This window comes from Schistocerca cancellata, chromosome 1 (assembly GCF_023864275.1).
Source record: "Schistocerca cancellata isolate TAMUIC-IGC-003103 chromosome 1, iqSchCanc2.1, whole genome shotgun sequence".
NCBI classification, from domain to species: domain Eukaryota; kingdom Metazoa; phylum Arthropoda; class Insecta; order Orthoptera; family Acrididae; genus Schistocerca; species Schistocerca cancellata.
Window position 1 is genome coordinate 469,289,127 of NC_064626.1, and position 17,840 is coordinate 469,306,966.

Consider the following 17,840-nt stretch of genomic DNA (forward strand, 5'->3'; position numbering starts at 1 on the left):
AAATCTAGATTGGTGGGTGAAAATTATATATTATTATATTATATTATATTATTATAATATTCTATCAACGTCACTGTTGGTTTCATTAAGATTTTTTTTTTAAAAAGAGAACTGCTTCCAAAATTTTTCTTATATCTTCCGAAGTTTTTAAGCTTCACCTTCCAAAAAAATATTTCAGACCCGGCAACTCTGAATGAAAGGCTCTACAGTTACAGAAAAGGACTGCAATAATTAATTATCTGTGAAAGTGGTGGAAAGTGACTGTTAGAGAACGGGTTGAATTTTTTAAAAAGTAACTGCTACAGAGTGTATTCGTGCCGTGCTTCAATTATTCAGAGAAATAATTTTACTGCGTTGGAAAGTCTCTTATGTGAATAGTGCTATGGAAGTAAGAATAAATAAATAATGACTTTGTACGGTGTGGTACATCTGAGTCTCTGTATATATAACCCACAAGCATTCGCCCATTATCTTAAATCTAGACTGAGTGTGGGTTTTACGTCAATGAAACAAGTGTCTGTAAACATTTAATATCCAAACCGGCTGAATATCTTACCATAAACTATTCTACATATGTTGGAGTTCTAGAAACTGCCATATTACAGCAATTCAGGCGTCATTTGCTTTCATCGATACTTTTAACGGCAAGTAACATACCAATAATAAAAATGAATGTACATACGTACACTGTGAGATCAAAAGTATCCGGACACCTGGCTGAAAATTACTTACAAGTTCGTGGCGCCCTCCATCGGTAATGCTGGAATTCAATATGGTGTTTGCCCGCCCTTAGCCTTGATGACAGCTTTCACTCTCGCAGGCATACGTTCAATCAGGTGCTGGAACATTTCTTGGGCAATGGCAGCCCATTCTTCACGGAGTGCTGCACTGAGGAGAGGTATCGATGTCGGTCACTGATGCCTGGCACGAAGTCGGCGTCCCAAAACATCCCAAAGTTGTTCTATGGTATTCAGGTCAGGACCCTGTGCAGGTCAGTCCATTACAGGGATGTTATTGTCGAGTAACCATTCCGCTACAGGCCGTGCATTATGAACAGGTGTTCGATCGTGTTGAAAGTGCAATCGCCATCCCCGAATTGCTCTTCAACAATGGGAAGCAAGAAGGTGCTTAAAACATCAATGTAAGCCTGTGCTGTGATATTACCACGCAAAACAGCAAGGGGTGCAAGCCCCTTCAGGAAAAACACGACCACACCGTAACACCACCGCCTCCGAATTTTACTGTTGGCACTACACACGCTGGCAGATGTTACCTGGGCAATCGCTATACCCACACCCTACCATCGGATCGCCACACTGTGTACCGTGATTCGTCACTCCACACAACGTTTTTACACTGTTCAATAGTCTAATGTTTACGCTCCCTTCACCAAGCGAAGCGTCGTTTGACATTTACCGGCGTGTTGTGCGGCTTATGAGCAGCCGCTCGACCATGACATAATAGAAGTCCTTATTCAAAAGTAATCACCAGAGGCCTATGCGCTACTGTCGCACTCTTTCACGAGCTTAAGAATTCCAAAAATGGTTCCAATGGCTCTGAGCACTATGGGACTTAACATCTATGGTCATCAGTCCCCTAGAACTTAGAACTACTTAAACCTAACTAACCTAAGGACATCACACAACACCCAGCCATCACGAGGCAGAGAAATTCCCTGACCCCGCCGGGAATCGAACCCGGGAACCCGGGCGCGGGAAGCGAGAATGCTACTGCACGACCACGAGCTGCGGGCACTTAAGAATTCCCTGTTCCCAGAATCCTAGTGGCTGTGATAGGAGCCAGTCCATCACCGCGTCCTTCAGTTCGTCGTCAGAGTTGAAGCACTTCAATTTCAGATATTGTTTAGCGGACCAAACGTATGGAAGTCGCAATGCGACACGTCTGGTGTGTAAGGCGGATGCTCAAGGTGCTACCACCTCGGTGACATGTGTATTCGCGTTATCGTGGAGCTGTATCACTCCCTCCGAGAACAGCCCAACCGTTTTGTCTCGATGGACTTGCGTAGTACACGGAGTGTCTCACGGTACACGTCACTGTTAATGGGTTTTCAGAGCTCAGAATTTGATGAGTATCGGACCTCGGATGACAAAAAAGACGGCGAGCATCACCTTGACCGCTGAGTGCATAGCTTCGAATTTGCTATGCCGAGGTGGCAACGCATGCTTCCATTGCCTAGATGTCTACGTTATCCCAAAGCGGGGTATGTAAAATTCAACAGATTTGGTTGTTGCGACGTTTCGTTGTTTTAATGTGAGCACTCCGTATACGGATGTACACGTATAGATATATGTACACGGCTCAACAACAGTTTGGAATACTGTCGTAAAATGTAGTTTACGATACTAGAGTTCTCAATGACCTACACTCTTCACGTGTTATCCGGTTACAACCCATAAAGTGGACGGTGCTTACTACCTGTGGCCGCTTCCTAATCATGTAAACAAGCGCTGCCGCAGCAACACACACGAGTAGTCCAGTTTCAACAATAGCTTCATTCAGTCCGTGTTCAGCACTGTAGTAACATACCACGTAGAAGCAGACAGCACTTTGAGACAGTTAGGACTGTGGCTTCACTTTCGGCAGGTCATATAGAGCAAGATGTTGCGAATCGGCTGCATCTCACTGAAAGTGACGTATCCAAGGTGTGTAGAGAGTAAAGAGAGATGGAAAATGTGAACCACTTACCTCGCAGTGATCTTCCTCTGATGACAGCAATTATGAAGGATCGTTTCCTCCAACTTTCGGCTCGCAGGCGTCGAACATCAGCTGCCATAAATATTGGAAATGACTTAACCCGGGCAACAGGGCTTCATATCACACACCAAACAGTGCGTAGAAGATTGCGTCAGGGTGGTCTTCATTACAGAAGATCAATAAGTTGCGAGCCGAAAGTTGGAGGAAATGATCATGCATTAGTGTTGTCATAAGAGGACGATCACTGCGAGGTCAATCGTTTACATTTCCCATCTCTCTGTACTTTCACCACACCTTAGACACATCAAAGGAACCGACGCAGTCGAAGGACATGGGCTCTTGCACATCAACATTGGACCAATGCAGAATGGAGTAATGTCATGTTTGCTGACGAGACCAGGATTAGCTTGCGACTGCACACTAGGCGTGTTACGGTTAGAAGGAGCACTAGACTATACCAGGAAAGCCGATACGTACACGAAGTCCATTCGTTTGCGGGTGGAAAGCGCAGTTTACTGAGGGAACAACACCGTGTAATGAGCAATTACGAGCAGGAGACTCACGAGAATTGTAAATGAGATATTATGTTTTGAATGACAATGATCGGTCACATTGAATGCCGTGATTTGGGTTAAAATATCCTTTTCTTTTGTCTTTTCCATTCCTGCACAGTTCTGGTTTCGGCTTTGTAGGCATTTTCACGTCTGTACTATAACCCGAGAAACGGATGTGTTTGTATTACAGACAAAACGTACGTTGGTCATTCATTTTTATTGTGCACAGTAGTGACCGGACTTTAAAATAAAATACATCATATGAAATGTTTCTTGAATAGGAGTGACGTAACATGCCACATGTAAGAACAGTGAGATCACAGCCGAAATTGTGCAGTAGTGAGGAAAACAAAAGGACATTCTAACAAAAGTTACGACAATCTGTACGGTAGAATACTGTTATTATAAAGATTTATCTCAGCTGTGGATCCCGTAGCAACTAAAATACTAGAATTATTATTTGTCAGAAAGTTATACATTCGGTTAAGACAATATACGTTAATACGAGCAGTACTTAACGAGGTGATTTTTCGCAAAAAAGTACCTTCTGTTTTGTACGTTCGTCCGTTATCCGTACAAATGTGGAGTTTCAAAGCAATGTTTATCATACCGTGAAATGGAAAAATAATCACACTCGAAAGGCTAAACGTGGACATGCCACATCATTTTGACAAAACCATCATGGGGAGATTGTAATTCTCACGGACAATATTTCCTCCTTACTTCAAGTTTCCCTATTTGTGTAGATTATTATCATTTTTAGGACTATTGCTGCAAAAAAGCCTGAAACTGATCGTACTGTATAATTTCATGACTGTACCTATCGTGGTACAAAATTTAAAGTTATTTATGACAGTGTGCATCTTGCCTTTATTTTTGTATAAGAATAGTGGACATCAGTTATGTTGATGAAGCAGATCGATAGCAATACGATCTCACAATCAATTTTTGAATAGTAATTCCGGAGGTGCAATCTAATACAGCTACAGCGGAGAGCGCGTCTATTGTGACTTAACTCGTGAGAAACACTCCGTTTATTTAATGTGTAACTAGTATGTTAAAGACAGTCGCCAGTCCTACTAGTACATTTACTTTCACAAATCATTTCCTTCCCCAGCAGCGACAGCAGGTACAATGATCTACTGTAATAACAATGGATAGTTTTAAACTTTCATTATAGTAAGTAGAATGAATCATGTAGACCAGAGACAGCCAAGAACTTGGCTCGTCTGAGGTTCTCAAGCCCACGTGCCAAGCTCTCGCCATTGTGCACAGTTCTCTCTCTACCACGCCGTGCTGTCTTAATGGAAGAGAGGGAAGAGGGGGTGATTGGAGAGCACCCTATGTGGCACAGGGCTTAGTTCATATTTAAAATTTCTCAGCAATGTAGATTACAAGCTAAGCAAATGTTTACTGTTATTTAGTTATTTTTGGAGCGCTGAAGAAATAATGAAATTTATATCGGGCACAAACTGTCGGAACAGACACAGGCAGCTTCTGAGATTTTCGTCACTCAGGTTGCGACGTAATCGCAGCTTACTTAGTTTAGCTTTCGAAAATAGCCTTTAATTCACAGCAACTGAGGTGACATTAGTCACGGGATACTTCCCATTGTCATGTCGGACCTCCCTTTGACCTGTGTAGTGCAGCATCTGGATGAGCCATCGACTCCACAAGTCGTTGGCAGTCAACTGCAGCTATACTGCCTATATAGTCGTCTGTAATTGTGAATTGGTGCCGTGGCAGGTTTTGTACGCCTACTGACCTCCCGACTGTGTCCCATAAATATTCCGAGATTCATGTCGGGCAATCTGAGAGGCCGAATCATTCGATGAAATAGTCTAGAATGTTCTTCAAACCAATCGCGAGCAACTGTAGACGAGTGACATGGCGCATTGTCATCCATAAAAATTCCATCGTCGTTTGGGAACACAAGTCCATGAATGACTGAAAAGACCCCAAGAAGCCGAATATAATCATTTCCTGTCAATGGTCGAGTCAATTGGACGACAGGACCCAGTCCACTCCGTGTAAACACAACCAACAACATTACAGAGCCACCACCAGCTTGCACAACACGTTGCTGACAACTTGGATCAATGGTGTCGTGGGGTCTATGCTACACTCGAATCCTATCATCAGCTCCTACCAATTGAAATCGGAGCTCATCTGACCAGGCCACGGTTTTCCAATCGTCCAGGATCCCACCGACATGGTCACGAGCCCAAGAGAGGCGCTGCAGGCGATGTCGTGTTGCTAGCAAATACACTCGTGTCGGTTGTCTGCCATGTCGAATTCCGCTGCACTGTCCTAACGATACGTTCGTCGCACGTCCCAAGTCGATTTCTGCTGTTATATCACACAGAATTGCTTGTCTGTTAGGACTGACGACTCTGTCGCAAACAGTGCTGCTCTCGGTCGTTAAGGTAATGCCTGAAATTCGGTATTCTCGGAACACTCTTGACACTGTGGATCTCGAAATACTTAATTTCCTAACGATTTCCGAAACTGGATGTCCCATGCATCTAACTGCAGCTACTACTCCGCGCTCAAAGTGTTAAATTCCCGTCGTGCAGCCATAATCACGTCGGACACCTTTTCACATGAGTCACCTGATTACAGATGACAGTTCCACCTATGTACTGCGCTTTTTTACCTCGTGTATGCGATACCACCACTGTATATGTGCATATCTCTAATACATGACGCCGGCCGCGGTGGCCATGCGGTTCTGGCGCTGCAGTGCGGAACCGCGGGACTGCTACGGTCGCAGGTTCGAATCCTGCCTCGGGCATGGATGTGTGTGATGTCCTTAGGTTAGTTAGGTTTAAGTAGTTCTAAGTTCTAGGGGACTGATGACCTAATATGTTAAGTCCAATAGTGCTCAGAGCCATTTGAACCATAATACATGACTTTTCTCACCTCAATGTAGTGAGGCGCCTTTGCACCTACAACACACAGAGGACCTTCCCCTCCCCCAGCCGTCCTCTCTAGTTTTCCTTCTATGATGTTACATTGCTTGTACTACCTGTAAACACTGTACCCAGGTCAGCAAAATTACATTAAGGATTGCAATAAGCTGTAAATAATTTCCAGTAATCAATGTACAATATGATTTTACAAAATTACCTCACAGTTGAAACGCCCGCTAAACCCACTGTTTCATTTCAAATATTATAAGTTGAGTGCTGTGGCAGCACATTACGGAACATAAAATTATTTTTGTTTTACCCTTGAACGGGAAAGCTGAAGACGGCCTAAGCCGCCGAAAAATAGTTCGTCTATTAGTAACAATTGCTACGGAACATCAAGTAACGGCTTTTGTTGGCTTTTTATATCTTTTGAAAGTAGTGTACCAGAAAAGTGAATAGATCTCCCAAACTGTCAACAGTAACGGAAATGTTAACAACCATTGATATCCCAAATATTACAGACACCCGCTTCAAAACTGCTCCCATCGTCGACAAAATAAACGTCGCAGCTTCACTTCCGTATTCGCTGCGAGTGTACTTTTGTTACCGACTTAGACAAAGTAGTGCAGTGTGAGGCTGCGCGCTCTCCGAAAGGCGCGCGCAGCCCCGGCGGGCTTTTATCTGCCGTGACGTCACGGCTGCAGCAGCCCCAGGCGGGCGTCTGCCGCGATAACAGGAACTCAGGCGGGCGTTTCCGTTCTCTGGTTTCGCCCCTGACGTGCCCGCGAGACACGGCAAACGCACAAAGCTGGCTCCGCCTCGCAAAAGGCATGCCGGCCTCCCCCCTCACCTTACCCAACCTCACCTCCAACCTGAATTTATCGCACACCACTGCTGGGAAGCTTACAGGGCTTCTTATTTATCACTGATGGCTTCTCTGTGTCGTGATGATAATATTCTTTACGTAACTTCAGAAAAGTTGCAGCTTTTTCTTTCTATTCTGTTTTCTTTTCGGTTTTTGAGTTCTTCCACTGAAATTTTTCAGTGAACACAGCAGTTTATTTCAGTAACTTTTAACGGGACATCCTCCTCTTGCTTTGCTTTTCCTCTACAGTAGTTGTCGATACCAGAATTATTTTTCGAATTTTGGACAGGTCAGTATTATCTCAGTTGCTTTTCTGAAAACAGTCATGTAATTTTATACACATATTTCAAGCTAAAATATATGAGAAGGAATTACCTTGTAAAATATATTAGTTTCGATGTTACAATCGATAAGTACTAGTTCCGAATGTACTGTTAAAATTATTTGTTATAGAAACATTTGAAATTACGAATTATTGGCACACTTAAAATTTCTGCTATTAATTACTCAATCATACACTGTTTCCTATATTTATTTCTGGAGTCATTTACGAAATAATAATCGAAATCAATAATGTAACGGAAACTAGTGGGAATTCATTTGTTAACAAAAATTGTAAGCCCTTTGGAATATTGTTATGTAAGCAGAGTGTGGAAGTCGTAAGCTTGCCTCTGATGTGATCGGACGTGTTTCTGTATTTTTGTGCGCAGAATGTAATTTCGGCTTTGTTAACGTGAAAAAAATGCTGTATGATATACTTCAATCTGAGAGAATATATTTACGTAAAATGAAATTCTGTAGCAACAATCTTCAAATTACTTTAGTTCAAACCAGTCGTGAGGACTTGATGTGAGATTTTCAGCTTCAAGAATCACACCAATAGACAAGAAGAACTGGGGCCATCTCAACATGAAAAGCTAAGAAAATTAGGAAGTTTACTGTAATCTTCGTTCCCCTCCAAATTTCATAAACGACTTTGCTTACTAATTGCTTGGACTGGACATTGTTTAATGTGGACAATAGATAGGAAGGAGGGGGGAGGCTACAAACTCCACAATATTACTTTATATATTTGCTGTTTTTTTGAGTCTGTTATCTAGATAAAAGAACAGATCAAATGTTGTACGTCAATTGGTATATGTAAAAATAACACACAATATTTTAACACAAAATTTCAAATGGATATTGTAGCTCAGCATTATGGTGTTCAAGAAAAAACAATCTGCATCTGGCGTACTGATATTCGGGATGACCCGAAAGTCCGTTAACATTTGAAAATGCGCTAATTCACGGAATAATGTAGGTAGAGAGGTAAAAATTGGTACAAACGCCTGAAATGACATGTGCTTTTATTGAAACCAAAAACGAGTGCTCAAACTGACCAACGGATGGCGCTGGGCAGCAATACTTCAGTGACACCACATGAGAATTGTATAAAAAAGTAAGCTGTAGTGAGAGATGGAATCAGATCGCCCATAACCTCACTGATAAACACCTGATGGAAGGTACGACTTTTATGCCGGTTGGCGTTCCACCTCATGTTGCTGCACGTGTTAAAGATTTCTTTCGCATCTCGTTTGCTTGCTTAGCCACCAAGTCCGTCATGCTCGGCTTCCTAGGTCCCCAGATCTCAATCCGTGTGATTACTGGTTGTGGCGTTACCTGAAGTCACAAGTCTACGGCGATCGCCCTACCTAATTAATGGATGCTAAAAGACAACATCCGAGGGCAATTTCTCACCATACCTACTGATATGCTGTACGGTGCGGTTCACAATATTATCTCTCGACTACAGGCACTACTGATGAAGGACGGATGTCATGCTGAGCGTTTGTTATAAAGAACTACGTCTTTGCTAAACATCAGATGTTATGCTAACGTTTACTCATGTCTCTATGAAACGCCTTCTGTTGTTCGTTTTGTGCTCTATTTTTTGCATTTCAATAAAACCCCATGTCATTTGAAGCATGTATGTCAATTTTTACCTATCTACCTACATTATTTCCTGAAGTATTGACTTTTCAAATGTTAACGGACCTTTCGGTCGCCCTGTATGTTCATACTATATCTGGAATACCTATGTTATGCTCTGCTATGCAGTATCCCTTTTCTTCTTCGCAGACTTATAAATTTACAATTCTAGTCTACACTGTACTACACAACATCGGTACTACTCATCACTACACTACTGTACTTGCTGTCAAAAGCAAAACTTGACTTGTTCATTTTGTCTGTATTAAGTCTTGGAGCACTGGGGCACATCTTAGGATCCACAGGGACTGCGCTGCCATGCCACCCAAAGTGTAGACAGTGGGTGAGAAATGGCCACCAGTGCTGCTCTAGGCTCTGCTATCCGCTGCTTGAGGGAGACCGTCTCTGTAGTTGGATGTTCTGCCATGGTGTGTCTAGTTCTCAAGATGTACAGCCTCTTATGGGTTGTCTCTCAGCCACGCAGCCTCGCGGCTGATGAGCTGATATTTTGGATGTCAGTCAGTTCAGTTTGTGCCGAAACTGCTCTTGCTTATTATGCTATAGACAATCCTTTCTTGGTGTTACAACATCTTGTCTAATACCACACTTCCACACGATCCGGTGCAGGGTGCCGACTGCTGCAGATTCACATGTCTCTGTGGTCCATTGCCATACTTTCAGTAAGTAACCGGGTGTTGACCGTATCCCGATATGTAAGTATTGCTCCTATGGTGTGGTAGAGGTATGACGTTTACGATTGTTCCTTAATGTTGTAAGGAACTGGTAAGTTCTGCACGTCCGGTTGATAATTGTTGTGGCATATCTACCACTCACGAAGGCGCCTTACGATGTCAGATGGAGGGCATTTCAGTTGCCTCCATCATTCTCCCCTCCAAATCTCCATCCTCTTTACGAGTTTCATTCGGGAATGGTGCGCGAAAGAACGAAAGGACTTTCGCAATAAACTCTAATTTTCCAGACTTTACCGTTATGGTTATTTCGTGAGATTTGTCTGGAAAGGTGTTCTCGGAATTTCGACAGTAAACATATGTGTCACACAAAACGATTCTCATGAAGCATGTGCTTCTAGATTTTGATCAACATCTCCCTGGCGTGCTTACAGCTTGTAGGTCACCCATGACGAAACGTCTTCTTTGATTGTTCCCTAGAACTTCTATTAATCCCGCGAGGTGAAAACTCCAGGATAGATAACAAAAAAAAAAAAAATGGTTCAAATGGCTCTGAGCACTATGGGACTTAACATCTTAGGTCATCAGTCCCCTAGAACTTAGAACTACTTAAACCTAACTAACCTAAGGACATCACACACATCCATGCCCGAGGCAGGATTCGAACCTGCGACCGTAGCGGCCCCGCGGTTCCGGACTGTAGCGCCTATAACCGCACGGCCACCGCGGCCGGCAATAGTTAACAGTGATAAAGAATTGGTTGCATGAGAAATTCGTAAGCTACTTTTCCCGTGGTTAAATCACTTTACGTCTTTTATATTACACACATTAGGATACTTCAAATGAGTCTCACTATGGTAAGCTTTTATTTCTTGACATATTACGCTTTCATTCGGTTTTTACTGTTCCCAGCGCGGCTTTTGTAGGTGTCTAACTGAATGCCTGTTTTTGAAATTATTTACTTAGATTTTCACAAAGTGTAAGATGTGCTTTCCACAGGATGCAGGTAGTTTATGTGACTAGATTAACTCTTACTCTGAAACTGCAACTTGAACGACATACAGTAGCATGTATAAGATTTAACTTTCTAGATTAACTCTTACTCTGAAACTGCAACTTGAACGACATACAGTAGCATGTATAACATTTAACTTTCTAGCTTTGTAGCGATACTTAATTTTTGTGGGATTTATTTATTTACTGGGCACCATACCGTACTTGTTACAGTGACTTACAGCATCGTCAAATGAAATGAACTACTAAAATCTGGTTACATTTCAATTCCGTGTTACCAAGAGCTTGTATTTTTAAATGGGAATTTGCTTCAATCAGTATTTTCAAAGTATAATGAATCCATTATTGGCATTCAAAGGGAGATTATCTCATCTCGTACTTTTCGTTAGGTTCGTCAGTCTTTTTATTTATATTTTACTCCTAATCATCAGACCTTTTATTTAAATCTTTGAATTTCTTTTGCAACACCTGTATTAATGCATATTCCCTCGCTACAGGATCAGTCCGAGTGTTGTCTGTCGCTGTCACACTCGATTCTGCATTTACATACAAATTTGAATTTTCATTTTCCGCTACTGCATTTATATTTCAATTCTTTTACTTGTTCTTGATTCTTTGAGATCCATGGTAACGCTGTCCTGATCAGCACTGTCCTCTCTGTTAAGTCACTATTCTCAGTTTTGCTAGCCATTGTTATTCATATCTAAACTGCATACACTAATTATTATCAACTTAATTGTTATATTCCTTTTCCTATCCAACGTTGCTTGAAAATTCAAGGCGCCGCTGAAAATACCAACTTCACTCACCATACGTTGACACTGGCCGTCGTACTCCGGATTCGAAGTTTTTGATGTCCTGACGTAACTGTAAACACTTCGCGGGTGTAATGTATGCATCAAAATAAGCATAAAATGTTACATAAAGTTTTGTCTGAAAGTGCTTTATTTTTGAGGTATGCAGTGGAGTAGGAATCATTAGTGCATCACAAACAACACAAAATTAATCCTTTGTGATTCAAAATAACTGTACACACTTCGAGGGTGTAACGTATACATCAAAATAAGCGTAAAATTTTAAATAAAGTTTTGTCAGAAGTTGCTTTATTTCAGAGTTATTCAAGAGAGTAGTAATCACTAGTGCAACACAAAACTAATTCTTCTCGGAAACAACACGAAGGGATCCGAAATTCACAACTGCGTGCTGTACATTTACTCCAGAACATGTTCAAAATGATGCAGGCGAAGACGATGCGCAAGAAATATGTTTCGAGCCATGATACTGTGCCTACCACAAACGACATTATGCATCATAACTCGGAAACAACGCAATTTCTGTCAAAAGTTTATGTAACATTTTACTCGTTTTGATGCATACCTTACTCCCACGAGGCGTGTGCAACAACTTTTGAATCACGCTGTACAACATAAATGTGCCTTTATAGTATGAAGAATGATTAACTGACTGCAAGTGCTGATCACTTGGAAGTGTATGATGGCGGAATCGACTGAGAACATTGATTACTAAGAGATCACGAACTAGATGTTTCATTACGAATATGCAAGAATTATTACACACAGCTAAGCCATCTTCGACGTACGACCAAATGTTATCGATCACGTTCACAGTGAAACTTAACGGTAAGCGATCGTGGCGCGTATGCCCATTTTTAGAACTTGTTAGCAAACCAGCCTAACAGTGCACTGCTTCGACTCAGCTCCCAGACAGGTCCGCTCTAACTATTACACTCGTTAATCGTGTCAAGCGACAGCAGTTACTGTCCCCTGAAAAGCATTGTCTGCGATCACCTTTGGCCTCGGCGTGGCGGGTTTAAATTAATACTTAATGTCAAGTATCTTCCGTGTGATGGTACCGTACCTTCACAACGTGTTTATTATTCGTGCAATTCCACAGCCACCCTTTCAGATAGGTTTTGCAAAACATACTTCTATGTAGGTCCGATTGGAACCACTGATTTGCATGCTGGAATGCATAATTCACGAGAAACGCTGCGCTCCGTTGTCTAATGCGAATGCATATTTCGCCTACCGTAGTAAAGGTCAGGAATATTAAACGCGCGGAGCTGTAAGCACGGTACATGATGCCTTTCACCAACTTGTACACGACAATGCTTCCTGCCGAACGCGCCGACCAACTTGCCGAAGTTTGGTCTGGCGCCGTCGTAGGTAAACAATGGGGGCGCCTCCTTTCATGTCCCGGGCGGCGCCTGATCTGGATAGTGAAGGCGGCGCTGGAGGCGGCGGCGGCGGGGGCGTCGCTGCCGGGATTCGGGGCACGCGTCGGAGACGCCCCGAGCTCATCACGGCCCCTGCGCGACATGGCGCAACGGAAAGACTACTCCTCGCTCCCAGAGACCGAAGGTGGAGCTCCTCTGATGACTGGTTACCTGCGAGCAAATGGCGAGCTCACATTTGTTGACTTTGGCGCTCGGGGGTGGGGGTATTGCAGGTACGTTCCGATTTCTAAAAGTTGTTAATACTAAATATTTTTGCTCGAGTTACCGCCCGTTTATTTAACCACCTAAATAACGATATCACATCGAGCTGCCTCCAACAGCACCAACCAATGATACCAGCTGAAATTAATATCGTCACCATCCACCGCATCAAATGTTCACCTCGTGAGACAAGGGGAATATTCTATGTATGAATCACCAGAGGGTCCCGAGACCGATACACGGCAGACAGTAATTCAACATAATACTGTCGAGGCTTTTCCGGCTACTACTTGTTCACTTACTGCCTGTTGACTTTCGTCTATGGATCTTCGGCCGACATTTGTCTTATGATATTTCTGACGTTTCGCCAGCGCGACTGGATGTCTTCATCAAATACCCATCCTCCATTGCCGGTGGTGGACTGGAGCCTAGCCTGCGGCTGAGGGTCTCGCTGTTGTGCTGAAGTCTGATGGTCTTTTCCTGTTATTACCGTTGTACTTCACCCTTTGTAATTACAACGGTCGATCGGTGAAGCACAGGAATCCAGGATCTGTTTACCTTGTGGCATTGTTCTCTTTTTTATTGAAACTATTATCATGTTTATGAATTCAATGACTTTTCTAAACAAATGTCGGCACAAAGATCCCCAGGTGGAAGCCAATACGCAATATGTCACATCTAGGATCCATAATCAAAACGGAATGATAAAACTGTCGAGTTCCGTCCACTTTTACTTCCAGCAGCACACGTAAGGATTACGGCACACACTCACATACTGGAACACAGCGGCAACACAAAACACCCTGAAAACATAAAGAAGGAAAACACTATGTACTGAGAGGTGAACATAAATAGAAGTTAAGAGAGAAGCTGGGGTGCAATGAAGGAGCCTCCCCGAAGATTGCGACACCAATATACAAATGAGAACCGCAATCGGGCGCTCCCAGGCAACATTGATCTTTCAGCGGCTAATACTTCAACAACCGGAACGGACTTCTGAGAAAATGAAGACCAATAAGACCCTACCCAAACGGTCTTTTCTAAGGCCACTTGTGACGATATCGATAAACATTGAAGGAATATCAAGAGACAAAGAAGTTTTATTATCTGACTTGTGTAAAGAATATCAATGTGACTTCCTCCTGATTCAAGAAACTCATCGGGGAAGTACAAGACTCACACCCAAAATAGATGGAATGAAGATGATCTTGGAGAGACCACATGAACGGTACGGTAGTGCCATCTTCGCCAGGCCAGGAATTAGAGTCACTTCTGCATCACTGACTGACAGGCAGGACATTAAGATATTAACCGTTCGAACTCAGCAGTATAACGTTACGTCTGTGTACAAACCCCCAGAATCAGATTTTGCCTTCACTGAGCCTGGCAATTTCAGTTACCAAGACCTTAATTTTGTATTGGGCGATTTCAACTGTCAGAGCACTACATGGGGCTATAAAGAAACTAACAGCAGCGGAGTGGAACTAGAGACCTGGGCTGAGGTACACGATCTACTGCTAATACATGACCCGAAACTTCCAAGCTCCTTTAATAGTGGCAGTTGGAAGAAAGGGTACAATCCCGATAACATCTTTGTTAGCAAGAAACTCGCTGACCAATGTGGAAAACTGACTGGGGAGCCAATTCCCCATACGCAGCATCGGCCCATAATTTGCACGGTCAATGCAATTGTTAAGCCTCAACAAGTTCCTTTCAAAAGAAGGTTCAATTTTAAAAAGGCCAATTGGAAGAAATTTAGAGAGCTCATTGATGTAGAAATAACAAAAATCCCCCCACAACCTTAGATGTACGACTCTTTTTTGAAACTCGTTCAGAAGGTGTCTGGGAAAACAATACCGTGAGGATGCAGAACACAGTATATTATGGAACTGTCTGAGGACGCAAAGCCACTACTGGAAAGATACCAGAAGCTCTTCGATAACGACCCATTTGATGATGAGACACTTCTAACAGGCGATGAACTCACGTCAGTGATAGCTGAGAACCGCAAAGCCAAATGGTGTGACCTCGTGGAGAACCTGAACATGAAAGTGAACAGTAGGCGGGCTTGGAAACTGTTAAAGAACCTTAACAGTGACACCACAAAGTCAAATGATAAATTGACTAACATCACGGCAGACCAAGTCGCCACTACACTCCTTATGAATGGCAAAACCCACGGCAGAAAGTACCAGGAACCATTAGCACGTGATCCGGCAGAGGAAAATCATCACCTTTAGGCACCATTTACAATGTCAGAACTCACTGCAGCCATTTCCAGCTTGAAGATTAACAGAGCTCCTGGTATCGACGAAATTAGTGTCGAGAAAATTAAAACTCAGGCAGTAATACCTTACAATGGCTGCTAGATTTGATAAACGCATGTGTAGAAAGGCTCAAAAAAATGGTTCAAATGGTTCTGAGCACTATGGGACTTAACATCTACGGTCATCAGTCCCCTGGAACTTTTTTTTTTGTCATCAGTCTACTGACTGGTTTGATGCGGCCCGCCACGAATTCCTTTCCTGTGCTAACCTCTTCATCTCAGAGTAGCACTTGCAACCTACGTCCTCAATTATTTGCTTGGCGTATCCCAATCTCTGTCTTCCTCTACAGTTTTTGCCCTCTACATCTTCCTCTAGTACCATGGAAGTCTTTCCCTCATGTCTTAGCAGATGTCCTATCATCCTGTCCCTTCTCCTTATCAGTGTTTTCCACATATTCCTTTCCTCTCCGATTCTGCGTAGAACCTCCTCATTCCTTACCTTATCAGTCCGCCTAATTTTCAACATTCGTCTATAGCACCACATCTCAAATGCATCGATTCTCTTCTGTTCCGGTTTTACCACAGTCCATGTTTCACTACCATACAATGCTGTACTCCAGACGTAATTCTTCAGAAATGTCTTCCTCAAATTAAGGCCGGTATTTGATATTAGTAGACTTCTCTTGGCCAGAAATGCCTTTTTTGCCATAGCGAGTCTGCTTTTGATGTCCTCCTTGCTCCGTCCGTCATTGGTTATTTTACTGCCTAGGTAGCAGAATTCCTTAACTTCATTGACTTCGTGACCGTCAATCCTGATGTTAAGTTTCTCGCTGTTCTCATTTCTACTACTTCTCATTACCTTCGTCTTTCTCCGATTTACTCTCAAACCATACTGTGTACTCATTAGACTGTTCATTCCGTTCAGCAGATCATTTAATTGTTCTTCACTTTCACTCAGGATAGCAATGTCATCAGCGAATCGTATCATTGATATCCTTTCACCTTGTATTTTAATTCCACTCCTGAACCTTTCTTTTATTTCCATCATTCCTTCCTCGATGTACAGATTGAAGAGTAGGGGCGAAAGGCTACAGCCTTGTCTTACACCCTTCTTAATACGAGCACTTCGTTCTTGATCGTCCACTCTTGTTATTCCCTCTTGGTTGTTGTACATATTGTATATGACCCGTCTCTCCCTATAGCTTACCCCTACGTTTTTCAGAATCTCGAACAGCTTGACCATTTTATATTGTCGAGCGCTTTTTCCAGGTCGACAAATCCTATGAAAGTGTCTTGATTTTTCTTTAGCCTTGCTTCCATTATTAGCCGTAACGTCAGAATTGCCTCTCTCGTCCCTTTACTTTTCCTAAAGCCAAACTGATCGTCACCTAGCGCATTCTCAATTTTCTTTTCCATTCTTCTGTATATTATTCTTGTAAGCAGCTTCGATGCATGCGCTGTTAAGCTGATTGTGCGATAATGCTCGCACTTGTCAGCTCTTGCCGTCTTCGGAATTGTGTGGATGATGCTTTTCCGAAAGTCAGATGGTATATCGCCAGACTCATATATTTTACACACCAACGTGAATAGTCGTTTTGTTGTCACTTCCCCCAATGATTTTAGAAATTCTGATGGAATGTTATCTATCCCTTCTGCCTTATTTGACCGTAAGTCCTCCAAAGCTCTTTTAAATTCCGATTCTAATACTGGATCCCCTATCTCTTCTAAATCGACTCCTGTTTCTTCTTCTATCACATCAGACAAATCTTCATTCTCATAGAGGCTTTCAATGTATTCTTTCCACCTATCTGCTCTCTCCTCTGCATTTAACAGTGGAATTCCCGTTGCACTCTTAATGTTACCACCGTTGCTTTTAATGCCACCAAAGGTTGTTTTGACTTTCCTGTATGCTGAGTCTGTCCTTCCGACAATCATATCTTTTTCGATGTCTTCACATTTTTCCTGCAGCCATTTCGTCTTAGCTTCCCTGCACTTCCTATTTATTTCATTCTTCAGCGACTTGTATTTCTGTATTCCTGATTTTCCCGGAACATGCTTGTACTTCCTCCTTTCATCAATCAACTGAAGTATTTCTTCTGTTACCCATGGTTTCTTCGCAGCTACCTTCTTTGTACCTATGTTTTCCTTCCCAACTTCTGTGATGGCCCTTTTTAGAGATGTCCATTCCTCTTCAACTGTACTGCCTACTGCGCTATTCCTTATTGCTGTATCTATAGCGTTAGAGATCTTCAAACGTATCTCGTCATTCCTTATGAAAGGTCTCTGTTGGATTCCTTTCATGTTAATTTCTTAAATCTGTTGTCATTTACGGCATAAATTCCTCTTCTAAATTTACTGTGGCGTTTCTGACTATCTGGGAGGAGACTGAGTAGTGG